This window comes from Microcebus murinus, chromosome 2 (assembly GCF_040939455.1).
Source record: "Microcebus murinus isolate Inina chromosome 2, M.murinus_Inina_mat1.0, whole genome shotgun sequence".
Classification (NCBI taxonomy): domain Eukaryota; kingdom Metazoa; phylum Chordata; class Mammalia; order Primates; family Cheirogaleidae; genus Microcebus; species Microcebus murinus.
In genome coordinates, this window is record NC_134105.1 from 90,246,133 (window position 1) to 90,260,302 (window position 14,170).

Genomic DNA, 14,170 nt, shown 5'->3' on the forward strand with positions numbered 1-14,170 from the left:
GGGGTCTTGCTCTTGCTCAGGCTGGTTTCAAACTCCTGACCTCGAGCAATCCGCCCGCCTCGGCCTCCCAGAGTGCTGGGATTACAGGCATGAGCCACCACGCCCGGCCGCTGCTCCAGTTTCTTATGCCTCTGTTCCAGCCTATACAGTGCCCATAGAGGTAGGTCCCCCACCACCACCGCCCCTAACCCCTGCTCGAAAACCTTAGGTGGCGTTATACCTCTGATAGTAAAGTTTTAAATTCTTAGGATATTGTAGAGGGACTTTTGTAGCTTGCTATTTAAAACCACATACTAACTCCTTCCCTTCTGTGACTTTTCACAATAAATGGTCAGGCTATCTAGACTCCTTTTTAAAAAAAAAAAAAAATAGTTGTTCCATTAGATTCTTCAAAATTCTCTTGAGTTTGTAGCTTTTTTCTTGGAATTCCATGTCTATACTACTCCCTCTACTCACACTCACACTCCTTTCCTCTTCTAGACCTTCAAGAAGTATGTACAAGGTACACAGTGGAAAAATCATTTCCTTTCATGTCCTTTCATTCCTTAATTTCCTTTCAACGGTATTCTATGTTTATACAACTTTATGTAAATGTATGAATAGAGACAAGTTAACATGTTAGTTAGATTGTGAATTCTGGAACCAGGCTGCCTGAGTTTGAATCATGGCTTTTCTTCCTAGAAATGTGACTTTGGGCATATTACTAATACCTGCCACCTAAGCTTATTGTGAGAATTTCTTGCAGCAGTTCCTGGCACATGGTAAGCACTCAATAAATGTTTGCTATTATTGTTGTATTGTTGTTGTTATTATATGACAAAGCATGATATATTGAAAAGAGAATGGCATTTAAAACCTGGAAACATAGGTTTGAATACAGCCTCCTAGTTACTTGACATATAAATCATTTAACCCAAGTTGAACCTTGTATGGTTTCACATCTTTTTTTTTTTTTTTTTTTTTTTTGAGACAGAGTCTCGCTTTGTTGCCTAGGCTAGAATGAGTGCCATGGCATCAGCCTAGCTCACAGCAACCTCAAACTCCTAGGCTCAAGCAATCCTTCTGCCTCAGCCTCCCAAGTGGCTGGGACTACAGGCATGTGCCACCATGCCCGGCTAATTTTTTCTATATATATTAGTTGGCCAATTAATTTCTTTCTATTTATAGTAGAGACGGGGTCTCGCTCTTGCTCAGGTTGGTTTCGAACTCCTGACCTCGAGCAATCCTCCCGCCTCGGCCTCCCAGAGAGCTAGGATTACAGGCGTGAGCCACCGCGCCCGGCCCGGTTTCACATCTTTATAATGGGGATAATGATAGTTTTAATTTTGATTACCTAAAAAAATAAAAAGAAAAAGCTTTGTGAATGACAGAATGCTATATCAAATTTAGTTGCTTTTGGTCACATGGTTTTATTTTCTCTTCCTGCTGGATAGAAGTGACATAGTCTTTAAAAATCAAAAATAACAGAAACTTAATGACAGTTATCCATTTTTGCTTTAGGATTTATTCTAAATTCTTTTTCATTAGCTTTGGTTTGCTTTTGTGTTAGTCTTAATTTTAAGATTATGAAATATACATAGTTTATGTGGCAGTACGGTTAAGGGACTAAAAGTTAGAGTAAATACCTCTATTTATGGAAATGTATCTATCAAGATTCCATAATTGATATACTTTGCTATACTTAGCATAATTTAGTACAGCTGGTCAAGTATATCTCTTAAAAAATGTCTTTTGGTCATCCTATAAAGTATTAGCCACGCACATAAAATTTTTCTGCATGGTTTACAAATGTTTTCTTTGCCTATGATGATAATAGTTACTGAACAATGTTCATTTTACTAAATAGATGGTAATACGTGTAAAAATCGGTCCCCTTTTCATTTCCATTTTCATTAGTCAGACGTTTACTGGTGATGCACTTTTGATGATTTACTATATTGCTAAAACAAGATACCAGAGTATTCACTGATTTTTGACAGCTCATGGATCAGAGAACACATGTCGTTCCCAAAGGGACAGAGTACAGGATATTTTTGGTTGTTGTGATATTCTTCCTTTTTCTGTTTGAGGCATTCCCAGTATTCAGCATTTAGGAGGAAAAGTTACAGTCAGTGAGTCTTTGATATATAGGAAAGGAGATCATCTCTTTCTTTTAAATTATTTAAGTATGAAGCATATGTTTTACTTTGGAGATTTAATCTGATTTAAAGTAACAATTTTAGTAGGCTTCAAGTTTTGTCTTGAAAGCACTTTTGTTTGTTTCCTTTTATTTATTTCTAAAATACCTGTTTCTAGGAAGAGAGAACATGGCTGAATCTGATGGTATAGTTATGTCACCTGTCGCCTTGATCACTGACAGTTTGAATTATTAAACTAATGCCATCAATAAAGGGAGAATATTTTTTAAATGCATTGACAAAACATAAAGTAAATGATATGATTTCTTTTTGTTTGGAGTCTTCAAAACCGTGTTATTTTTTATTGTTAACTCATTTGCCTTATGAAAATACATAATGGGGGAACAAAGCTATTATATTTGAGTTGTTTCACAAAAATGTTCTCTTTCCTAGTTGTCTTTCAGAAAAAAAATAAGAACAATGAATTTTTTCTCAAATTAGGTATTTATATTATTTGGTACTGATAACTGCAAATATTGTCATTTAGGGATTATTTGTATGATTCTACATGGCAACACTCAGCCATGCAACGTGTGCATGTATTTATTAGTTTCTATACCTAAATCTGGAATTAACTATTAAAACAATCTGTCTTGAGACTTTTGTTGATAAAGAATTAATAAAAAGCTCCTTATTTATAACAGCATAGTCGTAATTGAATGTAAGAACTCAGATCACATTACAGATATTCTAGAAATAGAATGTAAATTCAATTGTTAACAGTAATTCTGAGATTATTATTTGTGGCAAATAATTTGTATGACATTAGGCTTTTTTTCTCAGAATAATAGTTGTAGTTTATTAAATCCATAATCTAAACTACTTTAGCTTATATGAATTAATTACACAAAGCCATAAAGTATGAGTATGTGTATATTTGAGGATTTTTTTTTAAATATGTGTCAGTCTCCTATAAATCATCAGTTAATATTGACCCATTGGGGCATTATTCATTCATTAGTTTATTTAACATATATTTATTTAAAGTATACTATATGGCAGTTTTAATGTTCTAGGTTAACAAACCATCCTGCCCACATTTCTCTCATAGTCTAATTTCATCAAACAATCACACAGATAAAAAATAAACATTGATTTGCAACTGTGATCAGTATTAGGAAAGATACTCAATGCTTTGAGATTGTATAAGGTTTTGACTCAAAGGGGTCAGGGTTTATTTTCTTTTCTACTACTATGACTAGTCTAAGTAGCCATTATTGTTCTCCTAGGACTACTGAAACAGCCTCTTAACTAGTTAACTAGTATTGTTGCTCACTTGAGTTCCTCTATAGTGCAGCCAGAGTGATCTTTCAAGATATAAATCTTATCATGGTTACCACTCTCCATAGACAATTAAATGGTTTCCTTTTGTGCTTAAGGTAAAGATTAAACTCCAAAACAAGTCCTCAAAGCTTTTAATGATTAGGCCCCTATCTATTTCATCTTGCCCCAGACCCCTGTTTTTATTCTCTATGCCAGCCACATAAGGAACTGGCCATCTTTTAGTTCCTTAAACCTGATAATGCTGTCTTCTGCCATAGGGCTTTTGCACAAGCTATTCCCTTTGCCTGAAATGCCTTTTTCTTCCTTCTCTACTCAGCTAATATCTGCTCTTGTCCTTATATCTCAGCACCAGTTATTAATTCTATCTCACCCCTTCCACACCCCTGCCGGGTACAGGAAAATTGACTGTCTCAAATTATGGCACTGAGTTAAAGTGGTGGTACAAGCTTGGGAGGTGTTACTCTCTGACACTGTATGGTTACAACCTAGCCTTTATGTTGGGTTTGCATATCTAAGTCACACTTTTTGGATTAGCCCAGAAATACCTTACACTTCCAATATGGTTTAAAGTAATTCTGGCCAGTAGTAGCCACAGGCACTTGTCAGAAGCAAATGTATTTTATAGTGAAAAATTATACAACTCAGAAAGAAAAAAGGTACTAAAAACAAGGACCAGCCAAAAAAACAGGCAGCAGAATTAATTGGACCTCCTTCATATTTTAGAATTATTAGACACAGAATTTAAAATCAGAATGTTCACCAGCTGGGCACGGTGGCTCACGCCTGTAAGCCTAACCTCTGAGAGGCCGAGGCGGGCGGATTGCTCAAGGTCAGGAGTTCGAAACCAGCCTGAGCAAGAGCGAGATCCCGTCTCTACTATAAATAGAAAGAAGTTAATTGGCCAACTAATATATATAGAAAAAATTAGCTGGGCATGGTGGTGCATGCCTGTAGTCCCAGCTACTCAGGAGGCTGAGGCAGAGGATTGCTTGAGCCCAGGAGTTTGAGGTTGCTGTGAGCTAGGCTGATGCCATGGCACTCTAGCCCGGGCAACAGAGCGAGACTCTGTCTCAAAAAAAACCCAAAATCAGGATGTTCAGCAAAATAAAGAAGGATTAAAAATACAAGAACAGGCCGGGCTCGGTGGCTCACGCCTGTAATCCTAGCACTCTGGGAGGCCGAGGCGGGAGGATCGCTCAAGGTCAGGAGTTCGAAACCAGCTCTGAGCAAGAGCGAGACCCCGTCTCTACTATAAATAAAAAAGAAATTAATTGGCCAACTAATATACATAGAAAAAATTAGCCGGGCATGGTGGTGCATGCCTGTAGTCCCAGCTACTCAGGAGGCTGCGGCAGGAGGATCACTTGAGCCCAGGAGTTTGAGGTTGCTGTGAGCTACGCTGACGCCATGGCACTCACTCTAGCCCGGGCAACAAAGTGAGACTCTGTCTCAAAAAAAAAAAAAACAAGAACAATGGGATTATGATAGCTAACATTTTGTAGCACTTCCTTAGAAGCTCAAACTATTCTAAAACTTTATACATACTAAATTCTCACAACAACTCTGTGATATAGGAACTATCATTGTTCCCATTTTACAGATTAAGGAATTGAAGCACAGAATAGGGAAGGGACTTGACCAAGTTTGGTTAGTAGTAGAGCTAGGATCCTAGACAGGCAGTATGGATCCTAAATTCAAGCTTTTAACCATTTCACTGTACTGCTTATGAGAAAGAGAAAGAGAGTATGAAAAGTTACAAATATCTGGTCACACCAGCTATGGTCACACCACTTTTTGGGGGGCAAGAGGGGACTTTTAGAAATAAAAAAAAAAATCTTAGAAGTCAGTGTACTGGTTTAATAATAGATTATACTAGAGAATTAGTGAACTGAAAGATTATCTGAAAACTAAGTTATCCAAAATAAAAACACAAGGATGGGAAACATGTAAGAGAAGAAAAGAAAATTGTGGCAGACATTGCTAGTTTTCTTGATAACTTTCTCCTTCTAATAAGTAATGGATGTGTTGGTTGGATGTTTTGTTGCCCAGCTAAAGTTCCCATTTCACTGCCTTCCTGATAGATTTGACTGTGTGACGGCTTTGCAATTTGGGATGCAAGTGGAAATGTGTACAGCTTCTAGGTCATGCCTATAAGAGAAAAGAGGTAATGCCCTCTTCTTTCTGTTTCTTCCTTCCCATGAACTGGAGTGTAGACATGGTGGTAAGCTATTAATATTTTTAGCTGTGTAGAAGATGGCAATACTCTGAGGATGACAGAGCAACAAAGTGTAAGAGCTTGGCTCTCAGACTGGTAAGCAGTCAAACAAGCCCTTAGCTATCCCTTCTCACTGCTATATGAGAGGAAAATAACCTTGCATTTTGTTTAAGCCACTGTAGGTCTCTTTTTAGAACAGCCTAGTCTACATCCTAATATAAGAAGAGCATGATAGGGTCTTAATAGTTGTCTAACCAGAATTCCAGATGTGAAGAAAAGACAAGTAGAGATAATATTTAAGATTATGATTGAGAATTTCCAAAACTGCAAAAAGACACAAATTCATGAAGTCAAATAAATCCCAAGCAGAATAAATAGAAATCTAAAACTGAAGACTTAATAGTTAAATTTGCAGATGATCAGAAATTTCAGAAATAGCCAGATGGAGAAGACAGACTACTTTCAAAAGAAAGATCTGCAATTATGCTAACAGCTGACATATTGAAAGGAAAATAGTAATCAGAAGACAATAGAATAGTAACTATACTGTACTGTAAATAACTATTAAAGCTAAAATATATTTCAGGAATAAAACTTAAGTTTTCAGACAAATAAAAACTGGTAGTTTTTTCCCCCTCCACCACCCTTTGAACATCACTAAGAAAAATTCCAAAAGATATACTTTAGGTAGAAGGAAAGTGATCCCTAATGGAAGATCTGAGATACTAATTAGAAATGAAAAAAGGCAAAGTTAATGAGCCAAGTATCTAATTTAAGTTAGAAAAAGATGAAAATAAACTAAAGAAAGGAAGAAAATAAATGTAAAAACAGATATTAGGGAAATACATAAGAGGAGTACAATGAAATATCAACAAAGCCAAAGTTGGTTTTTAGAAAAAGACTAATAAAATTAATAAACTTTTTTAAATTGACCAAAAGAAAGAAGCCATAAACAATAAGAGTGAAAAAGGAGGCATAACTAAAGATGCAACCGATTTTTTTTTTTTTTTTTTTTTGAGACAGTCTCACTTTGTTGCTAAGGCTAGAGTGAGTGCCGTGGCATCAGCCTAGCTAACAGCAACCTCAATCTCCTGGGCTCAAGTGATCCTACTGCCTTAGCCTCCTGTAGCTGGGACTACAGGCATGCACCACCATGCCCAGCTAATTTTTTTGCATATATATTTTTAGTTGGTCAATTCTTTCTATTTTTAGTAGAGACGGGGTCCCACTCTTGCTCATGCTGGTTTCAAACTCCTGACCTTGAGCAATCCACCCACCTCGGCCTCCCAGAGTGCTAGGATTATAGGCGTGAGCAAGATGCAACAGATTTTTATAAAAGAGAAAATGTACATACAAACACATTTTTGTTCAGAGAATAATTTCGAATGATTATTACATCTGTTGTCATAATAGTGTATCAAGCCTTTCACGACCACTTGTTAAATTTTTGTTTTACTCTTAAGTAAGCAAAATAGTTGAATTAGATATTTTAATCCTTTACTTGAATATTTGGAGAATTTCAAGGATACAGTGAATGAAATAACTATTTCAATCATATTTTAATGAAGATTTTGGTAAAGGTTTATTTGGGAATATAGTTGAATGAATTTCTTTAAAACAGAATAGGTGTTCCTTTTTAATATATAGGGTAGACATGCAGGAAATGCATGAACCTGAGAAATTGTGAAAACCTTGTACTTTTAAAAGTGTTTTTTAAAAATGTGTTACTAATTGGGTGTGGTGGCTCACGCCTGTAATCCTAGCAATTCAGAAGGCTGAGGCAAGAGGATCACTTGAGCCCAGAAGTTCAGGCTGCAGTGAGCTATGGTCACACCACTGCTCCAGTCTGGGCAACAGAGCCAGATTTTGTCTCTTAAAAAAAATATATTACTAGTAAGTTTTTGATCCTTTACCAAAGAGTTATGGCACAATACTGAGAATGACCTCTAGTTTAGTGTTTCTTTTCTTTCTATTAAAAAAATATATTGTCACCTTGTATTACGTGTTCACACTCTTCAGCTACACTAAACATTGTGCCTAGCTAAGACGTAGAGTTACCTGGGCAAGCTCCTGATTTTCTGTAGAGCTGGTAGCAAACAGTAGTAGCACTTTGTGAATATGCAGTTGAAGCTCACTGTTCTAAACCAATACATAAGAAAGTCCTTGATTGACAATCATTAGCAGACCTAGAGAGCAACTGGTAAAGAGTACAGCAAGATCCAAGAAGGATTTTGGAGGAAGTGGGGAAAAAAGGGAATGAAACTGATAGATTATCGGACAAGTTTAACTGGATGGAAAATTATGTTGATAATTCCAGAATAAACACAAATTATAAAAGGAAGTGTAGGCCGGGCGCTGTGGCTCACGCCTGTAATCCTAGCACTCTGGGAGGCCGAGGCGGGTGGATTGCTCGAGGTCAGGAGTTCAAAACCAGCCTGAGCAAGAGCGAGACCCCATCTCTACTATAAATAGAAAGAAATTAATTGGTCAACTAATACATATACAGAAAAAATTAGCCGGGCATGGTGGCGCATGCCTGTAGTCCCAGCTACTCGGGAGGCTGAGGCAGTAGGATCGCTTGAGCCCAGGAGTTTGAGGTTGCTGTGAGCTAGGCTGACGCCACGGCACTCACTCTAGCCTGGGCAACAAAGTGAGACTCTGTCTCAAAAAAAAAAAAAAAGGAAGTGTAGTATTATTCTCATCTACTGTAATAGCAATATCTAAAAGCAAGAATGAAGAGATAGCAGTATAAATCTTATTTAGAAACATGAGAAGAGAAATAAAGAAGCAGTTGGAAGTTTAAAGTAGCTGTTGTAAACTAAGATATAGTGATTACTCTTTTTTATTATAGGCCTTTTAGTAATACCTCCTAATAGTGCTATTCAAGTATGCATTGCTTTTAAGAGAGCAAGATAGAACTGAAGCTTTTGCAGAAGAGTCCAGACTGGTAATATAATTTGAAACTATGCTCAAATATTTGAAAGAGTAGAGAATGGCAGAGGAATTCTCTTCATTTTGTTTACATTAATGGGCCTAACTGAAACCTGGTAAAAGTGGCCACTACAAAGAAACAGAGCAGTGTAAAGAACTTTCTAACAATTAGATTACCTGAAATTAAATGGACTGTTTTGTGAGGTTAGTTCAGAGGGTTAGATGACCATCTGGAGAGATGTTTTAAGAGTGGATTGCCACAGAAAAAATAATTACCATATTTCAGGCATTGTTTTGTTAGACACTGACTTCAATATTTAAAACAAAAGACAAAACCAGCTATTCGTGTAAGGTTTGCTACATGTAAGTTAAGTGTACTATTTTCTGAGTCCTATATTTGTCAGCATAGACTTTTCTTACGATTAGATTTCTAACTATAACTTTTACTAATTTAATTGTTTTCCATGATTTTCTGTTTTTGTGCCTTTTTCTTTCTTACATCATTTTCTGGTTTTTGTTGGAGTATCAACTCCAGTAATTTTGACAGGTTATATTTTAATTATCATTTAGTTTGATAAATAAACTATAATCTATAGTTCTATAAATAAACTAAATTATTTGGTTTAATTATCATTTAGTTCAAATTGTTTAATTTCCATCTTGATATTTTCCTTGACCCATGTGTTATTTAGAGCTGCATTGCTTAATTTACAAATATTTGGGGAGATTGTAGTTATATTTTTGTACTGATTTCTTGTTCATTTGCGTTATGGTTAGAAAATACACTCTGATTTCAGTGTTTTGAAATTTGTTGGGACTTGATTTATGGCCCAGCATGATCTGTTCTAGTAAATGATCCATGCACATTTGAAAAGAATGTGTAATTTGCAGTTGTTGGGTGTGGTGTTCTATATATGTCTGAAGTTGATTCATTATCTGGTCAGATCTTCTGTATATTCTTACTGAAACGGTGTGAAATTCATACGTGGGCAAAGATTTCTCACACAGGGTTTAGGATATCCAGAAGTAAAGTTTATTTACTTGCCTGAGAAAGAGAGGAGATAGAAAGAAAGAGAGAGAAGGAACATGTCATGGCACTGAGAAGGTAGAGATTAGATTAAAATCTAATCATGATTGTACATTTACCTAGTTTTCCCTTAGTTCTGTCAATTTTTGCTTTATATATTTTGCTTTATATTTAAATTTTTATTTTTCCTATAGAATATGTTAATGAAAGTTAATAAAAATTTTTTACAGGCCGGGCGCGGTGGCTCAAGCCTGTAATCCTAGCACTCTGGGAGGCCGAGGCGGGCGGATTGCTCGAGGTCGGGAGTTCAAAACCAGCCTGAGTGAGACCCCGTCTCTACTAAAAATAGAAAGAAATTAATTGACCAACTAAAAATATATATACAAAAAAAAATTAGCCAGGCATGGTGGTACATGCCTGTAGTCCCAGCTACTTGGGAGGCTGAGGCAGGAGGATCGCTTGAGCCCAGGACATTGAGGTTGCTGTGAGCTAGACTGACGCCACAGCACTCACTCTAGCCAGGGCAACAAAAGTGAGACTCTGTCTCAAAAAAAAAAAAAAAATTTTTTTACAGTGATAACATTTTTAATAATGAATTGTGATATAATAACTTAATAAAAATAAGATATAGAGATAGTCTAGTAACTGCCATAATTTCAAAGTACTGATGAGTGTAAATTATATGTAAGATATCTACAGCAAATGTAGGATGATATAAAAACAGCCATGGTTTCTGTTGGTGACATATCACTACTGTGGTTTGCTCACATTTCTAAATGAAAGAAATGGTAAATTTTAGTTATAGGATAGTAAAAATAAAGGTGTTGTTTTTTTCCTTCATATTCAAGAATCTTATGAGTTCCATCCATGGACACCTTGAGGCTTTGTGGTTGCCAGGTGTCTTAGTCAACTCAGGCTGTTCCAACAAATACATATGCTCCTTGACTTATGATGGGGTTACATCTTACTGTGGGTTGAAAATATCATAAGTTGAAAATGCATTTAAAACACCCAAACTGCTGAATTAGCCTAGCCTACTTTAAACATGCACGGAATATTTACAGTATCCTACTGTTGGGCAAAATCATCTAACACAAAGCCTATTTTATAATAAAGTATTGAATATCTCATGTACTTTGTTTTTTTTTTAATTTTTTTTTTATTTTGGCATATTATGGGGGTACAGATTTTAAGGTTTCAATAAATGCCCATTTTCCCCCCTCCCCCCAAAAGTCTGAGTCTCCATCATGACCATCCCCCAGATGGTGCACATCTCACTCATTATGTATGTATATACTCGCCCCCTCCCCCCTCCCACCTCCCCAATACCCTATTACTGTAGCACCTATGTGTCCACTTAGGTGCTACTCATGTACTTTGTTAAAACTGTCCTGAGTATGGTTTCTGAATACATATTGCTTTTACATCATTGTAAAGTTGAAAAATCATAAGTGGAACCATTGTGAATTAGGAACCATCTGCACCACAGACAGGGTGGCTTAAAACCCAAAACATATTTCTCATAGTTCTAGAGGCTAGAAGTACAATATCAGGGCATCAACATGGTCATGTTCTTCGTGATGTCCCTCTTCCTAGTTAGTTCCTCACATGGTCTTTTTTTTTTTTAATTATTATTTTTTTTTTTATTTGAGCGTATTATGGGGGTACAAGTGTTAAGGTTACTTATATTGCCTCTGATGATGTTGCTGTAAGATGTTAGCTGTCTGGAATAATCTTGAAGCCGCCTTTACCCACAAATGTAGGAAGACTCAAACAGCTGGGGCTCTTCAGGCAACCCTGTCTGTCACCATGGGCTCTCCAAAGTGTTGGCATTGGGGCAGCCTGACAGCTCAAGGCTCCATAGGTGTGAATCCCCAACGATAAAGATCCAAGAGGAAGCTCTGGCACTAGCTTCAGAAGTTAGACAACATGTCTTTGACTGTATTTTATTTGTTACTAAACCCACCCATAATCAAGATGAGGGAAATATGTTTTTACTTTCTAGAAGCTTTTTAGGATTTTGTCTTCATTTTTAGTGGTTTGAAATTTCAGCTATAATATGTTCAGTTGTCCAAGTATGATTCTTGTTTTATTTTTTCCTTCCCCGTATGTTTGGCATTCATTGGGCGTTTTGAATCTGATTATTCCTAACTTTCTTAGTTTACCTATGGAAATGTTTTTTTATTACTTTGGTTCCTCTGTTCTCCTTCTAGACTTCCTGTCACATAGCTAGCTTGGAAGAACTTTTAGATCTGTCCTTCCTACCTCTTTCTTTCATTCATTCTCTCTCTGTTCTTTTGTTCTGTACTCTCTGGGTTGTATATTGGTTCACTAATTTGTTCTTCCAACAAAATCATCTTTTTTTCCTTCTTTGGCCCATCTACTGAAATCTTATTTTGATGGTCATATTTTGATTTTCTAAGTCTCCAATATGTCTTTTAAATAGACATGATAACTTCAAGAGTTTCTTTAAGGATATTACATTTATTTTACTGTCTTCTATAGGTCTGTTTAACTGTTTTCTTTGGTTTTTGTTCTTCAGTTTGTTGAATTTATTGCCTCTGTCAAATTATTTTCCTCAAATCTGTGACTGTCTTGCTCTTTTTAAGAATCCCTCTTAGCCTTTTCTGTTTATAGGCACTTATATACTTTCACTGTGGGAAGGAGTAGCAAGTGCTGTTGGGCTGGATTTGCCTGGTTTTAGAGTGTGAAGACTAATTTATAAAATTCACTTACAAATGTGTTATGTCTGATCAGTTTCTCTCTATATACATTCTTCCCCTGAAGTACCAGGCTTGAGAGGGTTGGAAAGAACAAAAGGAGAATGTATCAAAGTAGATAATTCTTTCAATGAGATAATATTTATGTGATTTCATATTGCCAAAAGTTGAGTTTTCATTATGATGTACTCTAAAGAGCATTGTTCTTTTTTTTTTAGGAAGTTATATCTTATCATGATTTCTATATTTACTCCCCATCCCCCAGCATGTTGTGGTCTATTGTCAATTTTAAAATGTTCATTATATCTGTAAGTATTTAATGATAAACAACAACATATTAAGAAACTACTTTTAGTGTTCCTTAATGTAAAAAATTTTTCTCCAGAGTTTCTCATCACAGCTAAATTTTCTTTAATGAATTTTGTTTTATAGGTTCAGTTGTGCAGGAGAAACTTTTGGCTTATAATTTATTAGTTTATATATTTAAAAAATGCAGAAACAACAAATTTGGGATTGATTTGTATCACAAAGACAATCAAGTTTATGTTATTTTGTAAAAGTTAGAAATGGTTTTGCTGAAGGAAGAATGAAAAAATTATTATAACTTGGACCATAATGTTATGGACTTAAGGTTGATTTAAAATTTAAACATAGTGTAATGTTTATTCCTGTCCTCCGTATTTGTCAGGGAATCTTAACCAGAGTAAGAAATTTTCTGGTGCTGTGTTGGGAGTGCAGGGCACAAGAGATTTCCATAAAAAGGCATAGGATTTGCTTGGAAGAACATAGTGGTTTTCTAACTTGGCAGTAATGAGTTAGAACTAACTCCCTTTAGAAAGAAAATATTAACTCACATTATTCTTATTGGGAATTTGTGTATGTTTTCTTGTATCAACTATTTGATTATTGTATTTGCAAGTATACCTGGGTATATGCATTCATAACCCATGACATTTGTTAGGTGTAAAGAAAATAATTTTTTACACATATCATATGTGAAAAATGGTTTTGGAACTTGAATGTCTTACCACTTGAGGAACAGGGGCCAAATATTTTGTTGTTGCAGAATACCCAAAATAATTTGACCATCTCTGAGTTCTTTCCTAATTTCTATTGCCCTAGAAAAGCTGGAAGCATTTGGGGAATATACATGATCCTTGCTATATTAGGATTCCCTCTTGAAAGATATACATTTTTGGATTAGAGAGATGGTGAAGTCACCTCTTATTAATGACAGCAATCCCCAGACTAAGAGGCCTGGAAAGGGAGTTAAGGATATGGGGATCTGTCAGCATGAGACATATGCTCTTGTGTTTAACTGTCAGTATTGTTTTTTCATGAAAATAGGGAGCCACCTAATACATAGAGGTATAGGATGCCTAGTGTCCAGCACAAACCTCTCCCACCTAACTTTTTCCCTTCTTTTAAATATCTGCGTAGTAAAATGTGGTTGTTTTTCAGGGCTCTGTTCTTAGCTTTCTTCTCCTTTCAGAGTAAACTTAGTCCTTAGTTGATCTCCTCCACTGCTGTGGTTTGAACTGCTATCATTTTTTATATTATAACAGTGACTCCTGAGTCTATACCTCTAGTCCATTGGTTTGTATTGAGCCTCCAAACTTGGATTTTTAAATATCTATCAAATATCTCTACCTGCTTTTCCCATAGGAATCTCACACTTAATTTTTGCAAGAAAGTAATATCTTTCTTTTTAAAACATCTTTTGTATTTCCTGTCTTAATTGGAGGTAGGCTGCCTGCCAGTTACTTGCTCAAGCTAAATACCTAGAAGTTATCCTTGACTCTTCTTCATTCATCTT

The 14,170-nt window shown here is 35.9% G+C and overlaps 1 protein-coding gene across 4 annotated transcripts in view; it reads left to right on the top strand.

Moving 5' to 3' along the window:
• Positions 1 to 14,170, top strand: part of RAP1A (RAP1A, member of RAS oncogene family) — a 91,917-nt gene that overhangs the window by 41,461 nt on the left and 36,286 nt on the right. The window contains exon 1 of one of the 4 annotated variants that reach the window (XM_012778517.3): positions 743 to 761. The exons of the other annotated variants lie outside the window; for them this stretch is intronic. The gene's annotated coding sequence lies outside the window, so the exon portion shown is untranslated. Of the gene's footprint in view, positions 1 to 742; positions 762 to 14,170 lie in introns of those variants that run through there. 4 annotated transcript variants of the gene reach the window in all.